Source organism: Pagrus pagrus (genome assembly GCF_965226575.1).
Source record: "Pagrus pagrus genome assembly, chromosome: 22".
Classification (NCBI taxonomy): domain Eukaryota; kingdom Metazoa; phylum Chordata; class Actinopteri; order Spariformes; family Sparidae; genus Pagrus; species Pagrus pagrus.
The window spans coordinates 13,647,363-13,669,696 of NC_140204.1; the positions used below are offsets into that span (position 1 = coordinate 13,647,363).

General features: G+C 39.8%; 1 protein-coding gene across 7 annotated transcripts in view; it reads right to left on the reverse strand.

Moving 5' to 3' along the window:
- The window catches only part of LOC311251930 (receptor-type tyrosine-protein phosphatase delta), a 366,189-nt gene that overhangs the window by 196,108 nt on the left and 147,747 nt on the right, over positions 1 to 22,334 (reverse strand). For all 7 annotated transcript variants that reach the window (XM_084344614.1, XM_084344611.1, XM_084344613.1 and 4 more), the window contains exon 7: positions 12,777 to 12,820. The gene's annotated coding sequence lies outside the window, so the exon portion shown is untranslated. The remainder of the gene's footprint in view (positions 1 to 12,776; positions 12,821 to 22,334) is intronic.

A 22,334-nucleotide genomic window follows, 5' to 3' on the forward strand; every position in this document is an offset into this window, starting at 1 on the left:
GCCCAGGGACCATGAGTGTCTATGTGGGGGTTGTGTACCATTGTGTACATGTACAAGTATGTGTGTGCAATGCTTGCTAAAATGAGATCCAAATGCCTATCCAGGGAAACTGCCAAACATAAATTTCTTTTGCCGTAAGCGCAGACACATTCTTGGACTACGCTTCCACAACACTGAGAATCCTCTCACAAAGGACTCAATGTGCATTCTGTACCAGCAAACAATTCAAAGATCTCATCTCTTATTCATACAGCACTATAAATCTTGACAGCACCCACGTCTCAGTATGTGCTACAAAAAAAAAAACAACACATAAAAATAACGACAACAGCCGAGTCACTTGAGTCTGCATTTGTCACTGCAAAAAAAGACAGTAGCCGACAAAACCCCGATTTAAGCTCTAGTAGTAGTACAAACGTTATCCACCTCTGAAGCAGTCGCTGATGTGTTTTGACTATATGACAGTACTAAAAGCAGCAGTTCTGTTCCAGTGTCACAGAGACTTGCAGCAGCATATAAAGGCTCATTTGCACCATCTGTCAGTGGAGGTGACAGGGGCAACTCAGGTGCCAAGGGGTTGGTGGGGGGGGGGGAAGTATAGCTGCCAAAATCTACCTGCTCTTCTGCTGTGCCCACTATGGAAACATTCTTGGTGAAATTGGTCTTTCGGTGGCTTTTTGAGGCCAACGGTGATGAAAGACTGCGACACTGTGTGTACTGTCACAGCAGGGATTAGCTAATGTTCTGAGCTGTTTGTGGTGACAAGAGGTTGTGGGAAAGGTCTGCTTCACTTAGAGTGTGACTGCATGTGACTGTTATACTGTATGGTGAAGTGAAATGGTCAGTATTTCCAGGAGAAATGTTTTTGAACTACGCTTGCAGTGTGGATAAAAAAAATCTCAACAACAACTGGATGACTTGCCATGACACCTTGCACTCGTCATTCTTTGCCCTGGCAGGATAATCCTATTTCCAATGTTTAATTTCCAATGGTTGTGGTTGAAATCTCCACCCATGAAATGGGACCAACCTTTAAAGATTTGCATACATCGTCAGTAGTCGTTTATGGAGTTTAGGTAAACAAACATAATTTGCAGCTACTTCCTTAGCTGCTACAAATTATGGTAGTGGGTGTGGTTTTTAGGGGGTGTGGGGTCTACAAGGCTTCAGTTGGACCCCCTCTCGTTGACACTACTATTTAGCTTGTGCAGCCTCAAAGAGGTGCTATCTTGGCTGTCTTTTTTCTTTTTTTTGTATTAAGATTCCTCAGCAGACTGATCTCAGCACAGAATTTAATACAGCTGTCACAACTTCAGTCCATTTGAGCTCTTAATTGTTAGCGTCAGAGAAGAGAAGAAGATCTAACCAAATGTACAGATGTAGACAAATATTAGTGCACCAACCCCCTTTGTAAACTGCTGATGAAGTGAGGGATTCCACTTTGATGGTAATTTGAGCACAGACGTTCTTAGACAAGGATATTTCACGAGGGTTGATTCTGTCCCTCCACATCTCTCTCAGATTTTCCCACTTCCAGAAACTTCCTAACAAAGTTAGTGATCGTTGGTGCAATGTGTCATGCTTCTGACGGTTTGATTGTTGCTGTGTTTTCACATGCAGAGGAGTGGAGAGAAAGAGAGAGCTTCATGTGTTGCTCAAGGTCCTTTTAGATACTCCCCATCCCACATCTCCCTGCACAATTAATTTTATCTTTGGGGTATTATCAAGAGGGAGCCTGGCAAAGCAGCATGACAGAAAAACGGTCCAGAACCCCGAGGCCCAGGGTGGGAATTAATCTGTTTGACAAGATCTCTCACAAACGATTTGCCTGGCTTTCCTTCAGTTGGATGTTGCCACTACCCTGCATATCTGAGGGGGTGAAGAATGAGCATGTTTCAAACATAATGCAGACTGAATCGAGTCAAAAAGTCAAAGTGAGCAGCGACAGACTGTTGTTGATGTGTCGGAAACACAAGGAAATAATGCAGCCCTTACAGGTGCTGGGTGTTAAGACAACTTTGGTGACATGCCTGTCAAGTGAGCATCAGCATTGTTCAAATCAAGCATGCAGCTATGATAATGAATTCATATCATGGCCAGCTGACATCGGCATTATTTTCTCCACAAAGCAGGATTTAGTCCTAACTCAAGCTCCTAAAAAAAGGGTTAGCCTCGTTCTACTCACGCTTTCAAAACTATTGACATCAAGCAGACGTTTGATGCATTATCTGGGACGCAGAAAATTAATCAAAGTAATGATTGAATAATTATCTCAAGTGCAATTAATTAAACATGCCAATGAACTCATCTTGAACAGCTGTCCTAGCTTCACCACTTAATCACTTGTGAGAATTACCAAACACAAATGGAGGACGCCGAGTGCATGCAATAATCTCTGCAAAGTGCATTGTTTACAAACAGTAATTAATATCACACCGTGTATTAGAGGGCTAAGTGACTGCGGTGCACTTCTATAATTGTACCATAGAGAGTTGGGTTTCTTCCTTCACTCTTGCCTTAGACAACTCTTGCAAAGACATAAGACAGATTATAAGATCGGGTGCCGACATCATGGACCACATCAGATCACACAGATTTACAGTGTTTTTGATTCTGCATTTTGTGGGTCCCCTTGTGCCTTATTAAAATGCCAAAAACACATCATCCTTCATTGCAAAATCTATGATTTAACCTACTGAATGTCCCGGACACCATTAACCTGATAATTCATGCTCAACTAAATTTCTGCCCACATACTGTAAAATGGATTTATTTTATGTTTCTGCCTGAGTATGTGAAATAGTTCCCACTATATTTGTTGGCAAAGAACTGCCTAAAAGTGTCAGTGAGCTTCCCTTAGTGTCTCTTGAAGGGATAGTTGTGACCACGCCGATGTGGGAGTCTGTGGCATTCTACGATGAGGTAATTTCGGGCATCACATATACGGTTTTCATGGTCCATGGAGCCTGACAGTCACAGCCGACTCCAGGAAATGGTCTGTGTGGTTCTGACATATGAAGGATCTATCTTGGACAGACTAGCGTCTGGGAAAAGGAATGAAGATTGACATCGAGTGGCACAGGGCTGCAGACAGCCTAAAAATGAACTGGAGGACATTCACTAACACTTTATATGGTTGTTAAGAGTTAAAGTTAAGGTTTACTGATTGCAATAATATTGTAGATCTATAGTTGTGCACAGCAGACTAAAGTATTATGACACATACGCATTATTTTAATATCAGTAATCACGCACGCTTATTATATCTTACATAAAATGGTTCTATTGTCCTTAGAATATAAAACCATTGTAGGATTCTGAACATAAAAAAGGATAATTAGCATATTCATTATGATTTTAATATCTTTCACAGCACTGTACATTTCAGTGAGGACTGTACCGTCAGAGCAAGAGTGAGATACTACAGTAATTAAAATAAGCTTAGCGCAAACTGTGTGACTGACTGCTTTTTTTTCCCCTTCTGAACTTCAGAATTCACATGTACAATGACAACATAGAAAATGAAATGCCTCAGAGGCAAGGTACAAGATGATAAAATACAGCAGCGGGGGTCTTTTGAAACAGTCTTCCAAACAAAGGTTATGTTTTAATTGATATTTAGTTGTGTGTTGTGTATATATAATGTAGAGAAGAATGTGTACATGAAATGAAAAGGACAAAATTACTGTCAAGGAATAATGCTGCCCTACCAAGCGTTCAGATAATCACCTACCTGTAAAGACCAACATTAGAACACCTTATGTCTAATTCATAGAAGCGCATTGAGACTCAAAACATTTATTTTAAGGGGATATTATACAAATTCATCTTGTGCTATTTGGATGGAACTGTTTCATTATTTCGTGCCATTTCTCATCGTGTTTTCTTGCACGAGCATTTTCAATTGAAGATAGCCACTTAATGGAAATAACACAGGGCTTGGACACTGGACATAAATCTGCATGTTGGGCCACAGTGTCTTTAAATGTCACCAGCTTTATCAATTAATGTGCCAAAAAGCAATTATCTTGAAACCCGTCTCTGGTAGAACTCTGTGGACTTCAGTGGAAAAGGAACCGTGCGATTAAGGAATGCCAACAGCCCTTAATCGTCCTTGTGTGCTCAATCCGCTCAATTTTCATCTTCTCCTCTTTGTTGTTTTTTTTTGTTGTTTATTATTCTGTCTGTCTTTGTACCCATGTATTTATGTCATGCTGGAGAATACTCCTAATAGCTTCGAGAAATTTCAGATCTCGACTGGGTTAAAAACTAAGTTTAAAGTACAAACTAATTTTGCTGCTTGTCGCGAGCAAAACATCCAGTCACTTTGATCATTTTATTGTTTGTCCCAGCAGAGTGCTTTGTTGGAATCGATTTCCCTCCAGTGTAATTGGTGTCATGCCTGGTTTGGCTAAATAAGCCGTTACACCAGAAAGTACTCTGGCAAACTAAAAGGGCATTGCTGACACTTTGCTTAAGAAGATACTGAGCAATTACACCGACAAAAAAAGGTTTTAGGGCATTATGCTGTACAAAGCTCTCGGAACAATTTGTGGTAGTATTAATAGGAATTACTCACTTGTAGTCTATAAATGTAGATTATCTTATCATAGTCTCTTTTGTCACATTTTAAGATTATTGTGTTCATTACAATATATATTTTTTTAAACTCTCAATAGTCTTGTTTTCCCTGCTCTAGCTTTTCCAGTTGAGCATGGCTGGTGTAGCATTCAGATCATGACTGGCAATAACATTTGCTGCTGCTAAATTCTGCTATGTATCATCGCTTTAACTTATGTGTTTTCAGCAGACTTTTACTGTAATTGAAGCGCATTACCACAAAATGGGTTCACCTCTGATCATTCAGTCATGCTCAGTGAAAGTCTGTAAAACCCCAATTCACTGTCAGCTATCCAGAGGAGCTTAATGTATTTTTGTTAACAGAAAAGTACAAGGTTAAAAGGTTAATATCTGGCACTGACTACAATTCTCTATGCTATTGTAGCAACGCATCCTCTCTCTTTCTCTCTCTCTCTCATTTGCTCCTCCACAATTGTGTGTTATTGTGCGAGTGCACACTCACACAGATGCGCACACGCACACACTCATGGTACTCTCTCTCCTCCCCTTGGTGTACAAGTCGCAGCAGAGCCATCCATCCAAACCCGCAGACCATGAAATTAGGTTAAGACGTAAGGCTGTGAATGACACAGGTGTGGATACAAATGAGAACATCCGAATGAAGAAGTACAGATCCTAGACGGCTGATACTGTAGTCGTTATAGGCATTCAGAATTATATTTCACAGCTCCCTCCTTCATTTTATTTAGCCCACTTTTCCTGTTGTGTATTAGTGGTCAGGACAGGGCATTAGCATACATGCTGGGAAGCTGTGCGTAAGGATATTAGGAGCTCTGTCATATTCCAAATCTCATTTCCCATAGAAAACTTTAAAGTCGTTCAAGCTTGTCTGCACTCCTCTGCTCCCTTGTATAAATCAAAGCATTGCTTTTCTTTCTTGTTCCTTCCTTTAATACATTCAGATATATTCAAATATTACAGTCCTGCTCTTTTTAATAATTCCCCTCCATGTAAGATTTAACAAGTGACAAGCACAATGGCAATGATTTCACCTCTTTTTTTTCTATGTCAATCTTAATGTATTAACCGTATCAACAGACAGAACTCTGGTGTTGGCTAATTCTGCTTAAGCTGGGATTCAGTGATAATGGGGATTTTTATGCCTAATGCCCTGCCTTTTTTATAATTAATTATTGCCACAATAGGAATGGTTACAGTCAGGCAACTAAAACAAAAAAATCACAATGATTCAAAAAAGCCAATATGAATTGTTGGCTGTAGATTTAACATGGCATTAATTTTCTCCATTGGCCCTGAAAAATGGTTTTCAGCGTGTCATCTGCTGGAGAATTTACCAACATGATTGTTAGGGAGACTGCGGTGTAACATACATGCTGTTTATGTCAGTGATGCAGATATAAACAAACATGGCGACGCTAATTGGATTCAAACATGATTAATTAATAAAGGACCATTGTGTAACATTTAAGGGGGTCTATTGGCAGAACAGAATATAATATTCATAATTATGTTTTCATTAATGTATAATCACCTCAAAATTGGGTCCTCATTTATTAAATATTTGGTAAAAAAAAATGAGATTGACAATTGCAGAATAATAACGCCAGCCAACTGTTTGTGAACTATGTGTGATATTCTTGCAAAAGTCATTGTCTTTACTATCCATTAGAAATGGAAACAAATAGGTTTAACAGAACTTGCAGATGTGAGCACCATGACTTGGAAAAAAGAGAATGGTGACAAACAACAACAGAGCAGTAATGTAATGGAAATGTGATGCGTCAAGTGCAATAAAATGTAGGTTTATAGATGCCTAGAAATGTAGTCTGACTATACTAAATTTGGCTGCTGATGATCATGTTGGTGGATTGAGAGCACTGCATTAAGAAATGAGCCAAGAGCAATTAGTTAAATATGATGACGTACAGGCAAGTTGATAAAGGTGAGGTTCTGGAAGTGATTTTAAAAAAGTGGTCATGACTTGGCAAGCGAACGCTCCATGCTCAGGCCTTTTCAAAGAGAATTGATGGCAATCACCCAATCAATCTAGACTTTGGAACAGCTGGCCATAACAGAGTTGATTCTATGAATAGTGGAGACTTGAAGCTCGTCTTTCGATATCCCATCTTTTTTATTTTGCCCTCACATAATACAGAAAAAGAATCTGACAGGACAAACAATCACAGTGTTGTTAAACCGTCACATTTGCCATCAAAGCGCTGTAGAGAGGGCCACTGCTTTTGAAAGCAACCACAAACAGAGCTGGTAATGCGAGAGCGCCACATTGACTATTGCTTTTACTATAATAGGTATTGACCTGTGCATCAGTGAGGATCTGCTGATGTCTGCAGTCCTTCAAACCCCACTGAGTTCAAACATGAAAAGTTTCGACTCCGAACACCGCAGGTCTACATTGATACAAAAGACTGCTGAGCACTTAAAAGGGAATAAAATATGTGCAATGGTGAATGTGATATCAGCTGAATCTGATTTTGATTGATAGGCCCTTTGGGGCCATGTGGGGTGCATGAAAGAGAGAGTCAAGAATGAATTTGCCAACTAATGATCCTTTCCGTTTTTGAATTATGTTTAACCTGGCTATTCAAGATACCATGACGGCGAGAATGAAGGAGTGGAAGTGTGAGTGGAATTGGAATGCCAATCAAGATAAACAAACCCTATACACTTCTGCAAAGGTTTGACTAATTGCATTGGAAGGCAGAGAAATAATTAACTTCAGTACACTGCATTTATATTCAGTACAGAGAAACATACAATGCCGGTATAGTTCTATTCATAGCTTCAGATGCACAGTTAGTATGAAATGAATAGTGGTAAATCAGCTCATTTAAAGTGCCAACTGTACGTGCCTGCACACACACACACACACACACACATGCACACACACACGATACATAAGCACTTGTGGGATGCCAGAGGGTCAAGTGGTTTTCAATGTCTGCTATGAAAAGTCCTGACGCTAGCTAATATTTCCTGATGTGTTCTTTTTATTTGCATACCGGGTGCTGCCTCAGCCAGCTCCTATTGTCAGAGCTTTTCATTTGAATGTCAACACTATTATTACAGCAGGTGATGCAACAGCAGGTGTCTCTCTCGGCCTGTCTGTCTCCATCCTCTGTCTGTCTATCGGTGTCTCCGTGCCCCTCTATCAGCCTCCCCTGCTTTCCTTCCCTCAGTTTTGTTTAACTGCTATCATTATGTGTCTGCCAAATGGAATCCACTTGGAATACACTTTTTCCACCATTTGCAAGCATCTCTATTTTTCTCGGCTTGACATTCTGACTGTAATGGGTGAAACGGAGAAAGCTCCTTGTTGCTGTCTTGCCTCTCTTTTTCCCATTGTTTACAGCCCAAGCCCTGACAGTGTTGCTTCTGACTAGCCTGGGGGAAAATGGACACTTTGACATTTCACACCCTGAAATGTGGCAGCGCATGGTATTACTTGTAAACACTGTTCATTACTGCCTTGACAGCTGATGACCAAGATTCAACCTCCCTGCACCTGCCTCCACCGAGAACGCACACAAACGGGACTTTCTAACGTCAAGATGTTGGCTGCGATCAAAGCTGAGAGGCTGTTCTTGTCTGTTTTCTTATCTTGTGCTCTTCTGTCTCCTTGTCCTAACTTTCAACCATGTAATCAAGTGCACTTTATTGCTGTCATGTCTGCATAGGTCTGACTGTATTTTGAACTCGGGCTTCATTGATGTTGAGAGACTTGAGACTGTGGAGGAAAAGCTTTTGGCATTTGGAAGAAAAAAGTGACAGATTACCTTTTTTTAGAACAACGGGAATGACCGGAATAAATAGTTTATAAGAATTTGACTTAGTTTTGTAATAATGGAGCTGTATGACAGGAGCAATAAGGCTAAATCAATTTGTATGCAGCATTTGTCACTGAAATATAGATCCTTCAGTTTAAGGTTAGCATCTAAATTTCCTGTCAAAAGCAATGGATGAGCTGTTCATTTGAGCCCCATCTTTAAGTCAGATAGCTTTCCTTTTGAATTCACTGGGAAATGTTTCATGAGCTTGTAAAATTGAATAGTAAAAGTGTAAAAATTAAATTCCACATTGGAGTGTGTGTTCTACCAAATGATTAAGCTGCAATTTTGACATGGCAGTAAAAGGCTCGTATTATACACAGAGTAAAATTTTGCTTCAGGTCAAGTGCTTCTTTACTTTCTTGTTCAAAAGGGGTTCCTAATTCATTGGTCATTTATTAAGGCATTGCTTTTTTTCCCACTCTGCTCAGTATGTCATTTTAAGTCGGCATAGATTTGGCACGCAGACTTTAATGAATTTGAAGTGGTCTGGATTGCTTGGAGACTATTACTCCTTCATGATTCACAAGAGGGAATGAAATGATTTCATTTTCTTGTAAAAATTCAATCTGGCCCTCCACTGAGGTCCACAGCTGTTTGCTTTGCTTACAGTAACTATATTATATACTATAACATTATAGGCTACAAAACATAACGAAAAATGCCTAAGCAAATTAGATTTTAGTAACAAAAAAAAAAAGTTTGTAGAGAATATAACTGAATCAAGACTTGTGAGGAAGGACCTTGTCTTGTGGACACATCAAACCCCTCTTCTTTTCAAAACTGACTTAGGAGGAAAAATAAACATCAAGTTTAGATCAAGATGATTCCTAATGTAAAAGATTAATTAAGAATTGAAAACATCAACATTTGATTCAATAAAAATGAAAAATGAACTGTGTTGCAATCGGAAAAAAAAGTGAAGGACCCAGTATACTTCCTTGTGGCTCCCCTATAAACACAGAGGGACAGATGGTACTTTCAACTAATCAGAAAAGATAACCAGTTTGAAGTTTTTGAATATTTGCTGTCAAGATGCTCAGTTTGATACTTATAATGATATATTATAATAATATAATAATAGAGATTTTTTTCTGTCACTCTGACATGTTGAAGAAAGTTTATTGGTCTGTGTTTAGAACCTTTGTTGAGGCCTCAGCATTGAAAATGAGAGTCATCGGAGAGTATTTCCAGCAAGAGGGAAAGATTGCTACGTAACAATTTAGATTGCAAGCACGGCTGCTAAATAGACACGACTCACAAAGAAGCAGAATTTTAGAAGTTTGCAGTCTTTGTGAAAGAAGTAATTTTTATTTAGACAGGACACATAGAGACTGTTGTGATTGTGTTGGTACTGAGAATTTAATGGTTTTCACATTTGAAATGCTTTTGCAGTAATAGCAACTCATATTCCCTTGATCTGATTTTCAGCCTTTTCACATTATGAAGAGACACTTTATATTTAGATATGGCATTTTTTCCCCCCAAGGTTTTTAAAACATGGTCAATAGTATGGGCAGATAAAGTAATCAAGTCTATCCTGCTGCAAGTCCTGAGCACAATTTCAAATGTATTATGCTTAAAACGGATTTACAACACAGATCACTTGCAATGAAGACTGTGATATGTGAAGAGTAGAGTCAAACACTTTGCACTACACTATAGCAATCTGATGTCTTTGTGTAGATGAGCAAAATATCAAGTGTGTTAATCATGCAAATGGTAGATTTAAGGGTGAGTCTGAAATTTAAATAAGAGATTTCAACATGAATCACTGAGCACTCATGCTAGCTTGAACCAATGACGTAACCGATAACTAATCAACGAAATGCATTGCCGAAATCATCTGGAGCCAGACGATATTCAGGGTCCCCTGCAAGTGTATGCTGTGGTCAGAGTGTGTGAATTCTGGAGATGATTCAACCGTCAAATATTTTATGTTTTTTAAAGCTTGCACCCCTGCAACATTAGAATTTAACAATTATTATGAGATTAACTATAATTAAGAATAATTATAGGTGTCTGCAATATGGACTATAATATGATTTCCCAGTAATAACACTAGGGATCAGGGGCACACCAGCTTTTACACAATCCTGATTTATTTCATTTTGTGTCATCATAAGAACAAAGGCCTGGTATGCAAAGTACACACACAGTATAATAAAGAAATCCACAGGTTATTGAGACCGTATGATTATCTGGTAGAAAATTAGCTCAGATAATGCACATTCAATCTCTGCTCTACCCTGGAAACTATATGTCCAACCTGTTCCCATGCTATTAATATGACTGGAGAGATATGGAATTCATTTTGGCACAACTAAGCATGTTAATGTGACTGTCACTAATATCATTCATATTGGCAGAATTTCCAGTTCAGCAGCTGAAGATTCTCATATCCGGTGGGACTGGAAGCGCCATTTTTTCTTTCCAAAGAGGCACCAGCAATATTGCATGTCTTTTGAGTTTATGCAAAGCGTTTCCTCCAACAGCACTCACTCAGAGCAGCCATGGCAAATATCATTAAATGCCCTGCTAACACCCTACCCCCTCTGCGCGCTCACACAAATACACAAACAAACACACGTACAAAAAACGCCTCTCCCTTTTTCTCCATCCACGCTCGTTTTTTCCCTTCTTTTTCTTCCCGGCTATCACTCAGTGGCAGCGCACGAGGGAAAGAGAGTGCATTGATCTGCCAAAGTGAGCAGCCATTTCACAGGGCGAGTCTGCGCAGCGCTTCTGTCCCTGAATGGGAATTGCTCATTTCACCTGGCCGCCTTGCCTGTAGCAGACTACTGGGAAGCCCCGCTAGAGAGGGACAGAAGGAGGGAGGGAGTGCAGGAGTCAGGGCCCCGGTCAGGGCTTGGCAGGCGGCAGATAAGAGCTCCTCATGCTGCTCCTGCCTGCACTTACCACTGCTGCTGGAGCTCAGCCTGTCTCTCTCTCTCTCTCTCTCTCTCTCTCTCTCTCTCTCTCTCTCTCTCTCTCTCTCTGTCTGTGTCTTTCACACACTCATATGGACATACACAGAGCTTTTCTGCGCACATGTGAGGCACTAATAATAACTTTGGCGTTATGGTGAGTCAGCCCTCTTTCCTCAGGCAAGGATAAAAGTAAAACATGGTGCCTTTATTGAGTCTGAAATCACTAACTGTGGAATTCCCCGAACAGGGCTTTAGCTCAGCCTGTAGTCCATTCACTGCCAAGAAGCCGCGTGTCCGCGAGATCTAATATTGTGTCCGAAGCAGGTGCTGATAGACTGATAAACAAGCCAGGGAACTATTTATGACATTCACATGGACAACATACAGCATACCAGATATGTAGTTCTGTCAATCAAAAAGTCGGAGCTGAATGACTTTGGTCATTTGGTCAACTTTGACCGACTTTTCAATATAACAGATAACCACAGGTATATTAAGTGAAACATGTTTTTTTAATTTATTTTTATATGTTGTTCTAAATTGGATCAACCATCCATTTCAATAAAGTGCAACCATAATTTGTCATAATTGCTCAGGAATGTTTTCACTTTAATAGCGTCCCACTTTATTTAAACAATTTAATGCTGTTTCCTCAAGATATCATGTCAGCCAGATCTGTCTCTGTCAAACTTAACTTGCATATAAGTGGAGCCTTCAGCCTTCCAGTATCTGACTCACCTCTCCATCAGTGCCCCCCAACCCCAAACCCCGCACCTCTCCATCCTTCATGTGTCCGAAAACACATTCCATCCAGCCACTTCATTCCCCCACTTCATCCTTCACATGTTCTCAAATTTATTTCTCTCTATCTCTCTACCCTGGTCAGCCTTCTTCCCTCCCTCCATCTAGCCTATCTCTCCGCTGCTCTCCTTGCTCAGTGACAGTCTCATCACACTCTATCAATCAGGCTTGTGAGGCCCGGGCGCAGTGCAGCACCGCATCGCACAGTCCTAGTCTGGTCCCATCAGTGCCAGTCAGTCTCCCTCACTCTCTCAGTCACTTTAAAAAGGTTTAGGTTGCCAGATATAGTCTGCTTCCACCCCCTCTTGCCCCGTCGCAGGTCAGGAGATGGGGAGGGATTGAGATGGAGTCGAGATTCAGCTTAGCGCTTGATTTGATATCACTTGACATATTCTCTGGCAACTTAAACAAAGATGGATAATTGGACACATGATCAGCTTGAAGCCCTTAGCTGATAAATGTGAAAAGATAAAGAGAAAAAAAGCACGCGAGCGCCCTCGCTGTGCCGCGCGGAGTTCCAGCAAATGGGAAATGATGCAAAGCAGAGGTCAAATCATTTTTATCCTCAACTCATCAGCTATTCCTTTCACTGTCTTACCTGCCGTAGGCCTCATCCTGTGGTTGACGTCTCAGGAAAGAGAACTGCATAAATGAGAAGGACAGAGAGAAACAGGAGAGGAATGAATGGCTTAATCAACCTGTCTATGTGGAGTAAAGACCACGAATTTCCATGCATTTATTACAAACAACAAGGATCACATCAAACTAAAAATACACCCCTGAGAAAGTTTGCTGTTCAGTATTGGCTATAACAAACTGATGTTATGTTGTTCGTGTAATTATTTAGTTTACTTAGCCTCATTATGTAAAAAATATACAGTTCAGACTGAATACTTGCTTTGCAACCAAATTTCAGTTGAAGCAACAGAAAATTGCATGTGCAGTAGAGAACGACTTAACCACAGTTATCGATTGGCTTTGTGAATTATAATGAAAACAAGTGTAATTACATTTTCCTTTAAGTAGCACAACAAATTAGGCTTGTGAGTTATTCTGGAAGCAAAAGAGGGGGGAAAAAAAAGTCTTACATTTAATGCGCTGGGAAGATTTTCTCAGGCTATTTCCTTGCTAAACGCATTAGCAGATGCTGCTGTGCCCATACAAGCCTGTGGACTAATATTCTTGTAAATGATTAGCTACTTATTTAACCAACAGGGAGAAATGTGCTTTGGGTGGTTACAACAAAAATGAGTTGGGGGATAAACATTCTTTTTTATTTTCTTTTTTTTTTTTTAGCAACACTGAGTGAGCTTTAATTTGACTCATTATCTTATAAAACGTTATTGTAGGGCTTTATGGCAGTCAAATGAGATGATTAGCAACAATGATTATGAATGTCACGATTACAGTAGTGTGTCTGCCCAAAACTTCTCATTTGTGTTAATTCAGAGTCAATTTTCTGTGTGAATGCCCTGATTTTTTTTTATGTGAAAGCAGAAATGGAAGTTGCATTAAAAGGTCTTCATGGACATTAGTGGAAGCAGAATAATTTATTTTGAGTTTTAGGGTCCTAAAATGTAAATGACAGAGCAGCATAATTACCCAGGTGAGGATATGCCTGGTTACTAGCCCCTTCAAGCTGACTTCATCAACAGTGTGTTTTGCCAAGTTCCTTGTTATCTGGTTTCTCTCTATACACCCTGTTCATGCTAATGAATCCACAAATTAAATTGTAGAACAGAGGAATATTAGGGCGCCTGCCGTTTTGATGTGGTGAGGAATACTCAATTAGGCTGGATTTGGCCCCTGTAATTATTACATTATAGCTAAGATAAGTGTTCAATGGCAACAAATGCTTTGATGGACTCCATTCTGTAACAAAGGCAACGGGTGAGCAAAGACGGAAATGCCAGAACAGAAGAGCGAAGGGGTAGAAAAAAAAAAAAAAAAAAAAAAAGCAAGTGAGAAACTGACAAGAAAGCTATCGCACGGGAGCCCCTGTCTGCAGCAGCCATATTTCATTACACAGCGGCGAAGCTTAGGAGGCAATCAAGCATATTTAGCCATCCTCGTCTCGCCCCCCCCCCCCCCCAAAGCAATTATTACTCCCCAGTTTTTTACTGTGCTTTGCCATGGGGAAAATGAACCGCAGTACTTATCAGCTCAATGCATACACAAGTGACTGGGGTGGAGGACATGTAGGTGTGCATGTGTGTTTGTGAGCAAGGGCACGCGCGGATGCTTTTGTTTACGTTTCGGGGAGGTGTCGGAGGCGAGCTGACCACTAGTGAGCAATAGGTTACCTTTTTCAATCCCATTAGCTCGGTAACATCAGCACATTTAGGGGCAGCAGGCGGAGCGAGTGGAGATACAGAGATAACCATAAACATGTCACCCAAAAATGCATTGTTATTTGCATTCATATTGGAAAGAGCCAAATTGATGCAGGGTCAAACAGGGAAGGTGAGGGTTTATGACCTGTGCATAGCTCTGCTGTCAGCAGCTCTGATCTATCGGACCGGCCAGCCTTGTCAGGCTTTACGCCTGATTATATTATCATGGCTGACGATCAATGCGAATGAATGATCGTTCATCCGCAAAGGGGAGTAGAATGAATCAAACAGAATGCAAACAGTACATTCTATAGTAATACAGGGAATGGTAATGCATTTCCCATCCTGAAGCCATCCAGATAAGTGATAGATTGCATGCCAGTGCAACACAAAGCACTTTAGAAATACTTTGGCTGTGTCTTGCTCTTTTATTCAGTCTGGATGTTTTTTTTTTTAAATATCATCTAGCAGTAATAGAGTGAAGCGGCAGAACTGTGAAATAAAAAAACAAACATACTTCACTATTCTGTGGGTTTTTGAGCAGCTAATGTGCGCTCATTTGGGTGGCACAGCCGCCAACTGCAGCATTAGTCCCCATCTGGGGACTTGGTGTTTTGGTGAAAGTGCTTCTCCATTTGCGAGACTCTTCAGTTCTGGGCATCCTCCCCAAGCCCATAACTCAACGTCCCTCTATCACTCCCATGCGACTGGCTGTCATAATCATCAGCATTATGCTACCTCAATGGGCCTGATTTACAAGTCTGGACATGGCACCAGCTCTGCGCCAAGGGGTAAACATGAGGCTGTTTGCTACCGCCAAGCCTGTCTCTCCCTATAGCATTTAATGGGGAGGAGAGACCGATATTTGTAACAGAAAAGTAGCTTTTCAGATATATGATTTGTTTACAAGACTGCAAATAAAACCCTTTAGAAAGGTCTCAGAAAAAGGGCAGGGTTATGTATATTTTTCTTTTTTCGCTGGATGGTTTGAATTTTGAGGGACAGCTGGGGAGGGTCTTTTTTTTCTCCACCCATACTTATATTCTATTTCAGCCTTCCCTTGCAAAGTTTTTTTAAAAATAAATTAAAATAAATAGTAGGATCAAATAGTTGCCACACACAGAGGACAACAATCCTGCCTCTGCCTCTATCATAATCTACTATTAACATATTGCTCTTGAGAAACACAGGATCTTAATGGAGGTACACAACTGATTATACATTTTCTATATTCCCCCCACATTTTTTGTCATAACACAATTCATGTTCAGCATGATAGTTTTTGCCCAGTTCACTCATTCATTGCAGTAACAACCTTTTTTAATTTTCAAAATATAGTGGCTCAAATCACCATTTAATGATTTTTTTCCCACAAACGTGACAATGGATAATTCAATTTTGGAAGTAGAATGTGCACCATGAAAAAAGACATGGATTTGTTATAAAATTATGCTTTAAATTGGGATAAAAAGTCTCAAATTATTTGTATTTTGTCTCAGGTAGTCAATGACTAAATGAGTTGAACACGTTTTTGCGTTATTTGGACACGTTGGGAGGAGGGTGTTCATTTTAGGATCCAAAGAAAATATCAGAGGTGAAAGAACTACTCAGATCTTGTACTTGAGTAAAACTGCAGTACCATTGTGTAGGAAAAAACTGTGTTGCAAGAAAAAGTCATGCATTAAAGTTTTTTTTTAAGTAGAAGTACAAATGAATTGGCCGCAAAGTAAAGGTAAAATGCCAAAAGTGAAAGTACTCATTATGCAGAATGGCACATTTCAGAATAATGTAATCTTTTACATTAAAATGATTGATGATTGATCGCTTTAATGTCTTTATATAGTTTATCTGCTGGGTAGTTTGTAAATGTCTCCTCTGGCATCAATAAAGTTTGATCTTAGACTTGGAAAAACGTTGATGTCCTCTGAGAGGCACATTGTGTCTTGATCTTGAACGTTACATGATCGATTTATTTGTTAGTTATATTTTGTGTTATTTAATTATATCTCCAAAGTAAATAGTAACTAAAGTTATAAAATAAATGAAGCGAGTAAAAAATATAATATTGGCCAAGTTAAGTACAAGTACTTTAAATGAGTAAATGTACTTAGTTACTTCCCACAACTGGAAAATATCAATACCACACAGAAGGACCTTCCTTCATAAAAAAAAATAATAATAAAAAACCCTACCCAAAAACATTGATACAGTCCCTTATTCTTGTAATACATTTAAAACATAATTTAAAAAAATAGACATAACCCTTAAATGTAGTTAAAAACGTCCATGTGACATAATCAGATTGTATAAAACAATTCTGTATTCCTTCTGTATATGCAGTAACTAGACTAGTCTCACGTTGCTTTAGATATTGAAATATAGAGTCTCTCATGGAGTGCTGATGTGTCTTATTATGCGTCTTTGAATTTTGATCATCGCTTTTTTACCTTGAGGCACTACCTGGCCCTTCCCTTAACCCTCTCACTCATTCCATAGTATTATATTAGCCCATATTCATCCACATATTGCGCCTGCTAAGTGATGGGCCACATAAATCAATTTTATATACGCACACACACAATAACAGTTATATGCGGCTTCCAAACCGCCTGCTGATAGCTGCCATTTCTTATCACTCCAGTTGAATATAGCACCGGTATGAAGGCACTTTTGCTTGCTGTCTAAATGGAGGAGACTGAGAGAGAGAGGGAATGCATTTTTGTTCAAATTACTTAAGCCGTCTGCAAAGCTCTTTGTAAAGCCACATGGTTATGAAAATTCACTGAGAAGAGAAGGAAATCTCGTGCAGTGGGAAAACAATCTCCATGACAGAGAATCACCTGTATGGGCTATTACTGTGGACTTTTTTTTTGTCATTCTGTTGTGTGCAGATGTTGGGATTCCTGGGTTCATGTGTGTTTTATTTTGCATGTTCAATACACTCATGCTGGTGAATATAACACCAAAGTGAGCACAAAAAGTCACGCAGCTTCTTACAACTTCAGGAGAGTAAATAGTATCCATAAAGCAACATTCGGTTTTTCATCACAGGGTTTCTTTCTACTTTATGTATTTGCCTCTCATGGAGCGGTGAGTGTAGTTCTGCCATCTGCGGCATTAATTTGAAACGCCTAATACATAAGCTAATCAAGCATGTTTATTTTTCCTCTTGTGGAGTTGTAGGCTTTAACATTTGCGAGGAAATGTGTACCCTGTAGTTAATGAACTGAGCGGAAATGAGTTCCCATAACTGCCAAGTGAAACCGCTGAAAACACCCAGCACATATCCTCCATCTCTTTTTGCTCATAAGGTTCCAGCAATTTGATTGTTCTCCAAATGGCATCCAGCGTAAGCGTTGGGATAGTAGGGGAGGGCCCATCGGCGGACAGCGTGATGTCGTGAGACCGCTTGATAGACAACGGCACAGCAGGAGAAAGAAGAGAGGAAGTGGGATTCGGGACTACAGAGCCGAGAGACACTTTTCTCTTTCACTCTCTTGCTCCCAACTGCTCCCAGTGCCAGAGACACGGGCCGCTGCACAGACAGATGGCGAGGAGGTGTGTGCGTGTGTGATGCGGGGTGTGTGTGTGTGTGTGTGTGTGTGTGGGGTGGTGACGACATTCAGCTTTGTACAAGTGTAAGAGATGGAGAGGGAGAGATATAAGAGGAGAGACTGAAGAGGGGAAAAACACTGCAGAGGTGTGTGTGACTTTATCATGCAGTCATTAATCCACGTGCTCTCTTTTTTTTTCTTTTTTTAATTCCATGTCCGACTAGCTTGTCTACTTCATTACAGCGGCAATAAAAGTTCATTTGCGCTGTCACTTTGTGCTCACCCGTCATATTGGGTATGCAGCGTAGACACTGCAAGCCAGGGACCTCTCCTGATGACGACAGGCACACCTACAAAAGGAGCTGTGGGTGTGAGGAGGAAGTGGCTGGAAAGATTCTGTATTGACAGACTGCCATCTACTGGATTTTACTGTAATTTCAATACATACTGTTTTATCATCATGACTGTTTGCATGCAGTGTATGCATACATGTATTTCCCTTCAATGAGTGTGGTTTATTGTAATTATGCCAACTGTGTGTGTGTTTATCTAAAGCTTCACAGACAGAAGGCTATTCTGTAAAAAGTAAATTTAATCACAATGTTTGGTTTACATTTCTCCTTTCTTAGTTTATTGTTATGAAGCCAGGCTCTCTCTCTGAAGGATTCCTTCACAGCTAAAAACGAGGATTACTATATTTTGGTTTGCCTGAGAAAGTACAAAAATAATTAAAATTCATTATTTGAATAAACAATTAAGAAATTGAATTTTCAGAACTAAAAGAGGTGTATATTTGCTCTAAGATGACGTCGAGGTAAATCACTGCAACTTGTACGGGTTTTTGAAAAAGAAAGAAAAGAACAGAAATAAAGTCATTGATAAAAACTGCTCTCGTCAATCAACGAGCCTATAGCAAATCAGAATGAATGGAAACCAATCGCTTTAATGACGGGAGGTAGATCGCCTCAGACTCCCTTACAGCAGTTGACTCTTGCAGGGCAATTGGTAATGCACAGCACCATCTTGTGGTTGCATGACACCGGATAAACACCACTATTTGACTGAAAACAACAAATTTAAACATTTTATGCTTCAGCTTGAAGCCAGGATATTCATCGATAGATTTAACTACTTAAGGAGCATTTCCCTAAAAGTTTAATACTAAAGAGGATGTGTATTAACATTTCTCTCTCATTCCTTTTGGGGATTGTAATCGGATTAATTATGCAGAGCTTTTAATTGAATGGATCATAACAGTTGCTTTTGCAATGTGGACATTAACCATAAATGTTTGCACTATGATATGGAACGAGGGATGATTTAAATGACCGTGTCTATAAGGAACGTGCTACAGTACGTGTTGATTTTTCTCTCAATGCCTTGTGCTGGAGAGTGAGATCTTTTAGTGCATTTCAAAAGGCCCCATGCAGAACCCTTACCTGTCACATGACTAATGAGCAGCCGGTGTGCAGTTAACGGTCATGAAATATGCACCAGACTTAAATACCTCATCCATATTGCCTTGAGATAAATCCGCGCATTTCATTAAACACACACGGTGGCTCGGCTCTGCTGCTGCAAAATTATTCCTCCTTTGCCGAGGAAATAAAATTAATTTTCCACGCTTGTTTCCTCATAATCACAATAGCAAAGTAGTGTTAAAGAATTAGCACTTTTATTAGGACAAATTAGGGAAGGTTATACATTTGTGCCTCTGAACAACGCTGCAGATTCACACACACAGGGAGCAGTAGTATGCATTTAAGTCAGTAATTTGGAGGTTATCATAAGTTGTCACTCATCAGTTAATATTGTCCTATGGCCAGTACTTCAAACTCTAATCCTGCCTGTTTGTGGCTTAGTAAAGATTCACCCTGGGAACACCCTTGCTGCTATCTGACATAAAACAGATTTGATCCATTTTCCAGAGCATATCTGTCTTTTTCAGACAGGCGGTTTTCAAAAGAAATATGTCAGCACTCTGGGGATTATGCTTTTTTTCTTTTTTGCTAATCACCAAAAGACACAACCTGCCCGACATTCCTTTGGTTCGACAATGCGGCGCGCCGAGCGAAAGTCCTTTTCCCATTTAGATGCTTATTTTGATCTTCTTTATACTCTCGTTGTATTGCCACAATCAGATGTATAACCCTTTTTACTTCATGCTTGGCTGACTTACATGATTATCTCGCGCAAATGAAAAGTGATTTAGCAGGGGGAGAAAAAAAAGCAGAAGATAGACTAATTTCACAACCTTGTTCTCCTGACGTTGAGCGAATAGGCTCATCATCATTCATCCAGATTTGCTCTTCTAAGAGTGAGCGCGAGGAGTTGGCACGGTTTACTCTGCTGGGGGATGAACCATCTATCAAAGCATCCTGGAGGTGAATATTTGGGTAAACATTTTCCTTCTCAGTCCTGCCTCCTGACAGCACTTCTACAAAGTATTCATGGAGGACATGTGAGGAAAATAATCTATAATATACTGCAGTCTTTTCTACACTGTATATACTGTTGTACACAGGGTTGTAAGGCTTTCTTGCCCTGACTCATGCCTCACAGGCGATTCTGTGCCACGCGTGTGTGTTTTTTGCTAACCGGCTGTTGTTGAGCGCACTCAAGTGTAAGCACCCAACATGTGGGATGAGTGTGATGGATTCCTGGTATCGTTGGTCGTTATTTGTGGCGTGCCTACAACCGCAATTCCCCAGCCACAGCTTACTGCAGGGTGAGGCTCAGAGAGATATACTCCGAGGCTGGCATAAAGCCCGTCGGACTTTGTAATAATTCATTGGCCAAAAAGCCTTCCATGTACTCACCGTGCAATATTTATACCCGGCTGAATGTATTTTCTCAGCTACATCATCGCACAGCCCCTTGGCGCGGATTTTCACTTCTGAGAACAGGTTTTAGCATTTCAGACCGTAGTTAAATCTGGGAAACAATCCTATGAATTTGCGTCATGATCACATTCTGTCTGCTCAGAATGATGTATGTGGCTGCAGCTCCGATGCCTATTTTTACGCTGTATAGATTTTATAATGTTTTTGAAACCCTAATCTAATCCCATGTCTACATTTTCAACTATCTAATGTATTGATCTGACAGTAAAAGTAAATAACAGAGATGGTATTGTATGATTTCAATAATGCTGACAAGATTTTTTTTCAATTAAGGGTAGCTTCAGTGAATAATGTAATATCCGTAAAGATGGACATTAGGCCACACTGTGTTTGTCCCATTGTGAGTGCTGTTATTCCTTCTCCTTACCGCAGTACTTCATCCAATTCAGTCTGAACTCTGAGTTCATGTCTCTTGTTTGTCTGGTTTGTTCTTGATTACCCCTTTCTTCGTCCTTGTTTCCGTTTCCTTTTTTAACCCCCCGTCTTCTTTGCTGTTGTTGTCTCATTACAAATGTATTTTCTCCCTCCTCAAAGAGGCTTCACATAAAATTTAAATCCTTCAGATGCCATTTAAAAAATCTTTTTTTTCAAAGAGGAAGAGTGTTGATGTAGACGAGAAGAAAAGAAAAAAGTTGTTTTGATCCAAAACATTCTCGCTAATGATGGTGCTCTTTAAGATGCAAGGCATTTGATGAGGCTACACTGATAGGAACAGATGATGTAAGGTAATTATAAAGCACTGAAACCTTGGTTAATATAACTTTGAGTTTTTAATATGTGCTAAAAGTCTCCTAAGAGATGAGAGGTGAAGAATTCAATCTTTCATTCCTTTTTTGCAAAATGTTTTAAAAGTGATAAAAATTGAGTGGGCGTCATTTTTCAAATGATTATTAAGGACAGTGTTAATTAAATGTGGTAGTCAACGGGGCTTTTCTGTTGGGCCTCCCCCGAATATTCCTGCGCTTATGAGTGTTGACAGAACTTTGTGCTTTCCTGTCATCAGTTTTAAAAAGTGATATTTTCATCATATTTTGCTCCAATTCTGCACCATATTTAGTGTCCAATAACTGTCCAGTAGTCCAAGAACCTTTTAAATACAACAGGAATTATATGCCTTGCACGCAACACGTCTTATTTCCAAACTTATTGTAGACAAAGACAAACGTGGTTTGAGCTGTAGAGTTTTCACCCATATTAAAACTTACGGGAGGAGTTAATCAGTTACATTGTGAGTTACTCCCATCCAACATGTTCTCATACCTAAATGACTAAATAGGTTGATGGTAAAAGACTTCCCAAATGACTTTTGTGACTGTTGCAACACGAAAACTACAACATATGACCCTTGAAAAGTACCAGACCGGAC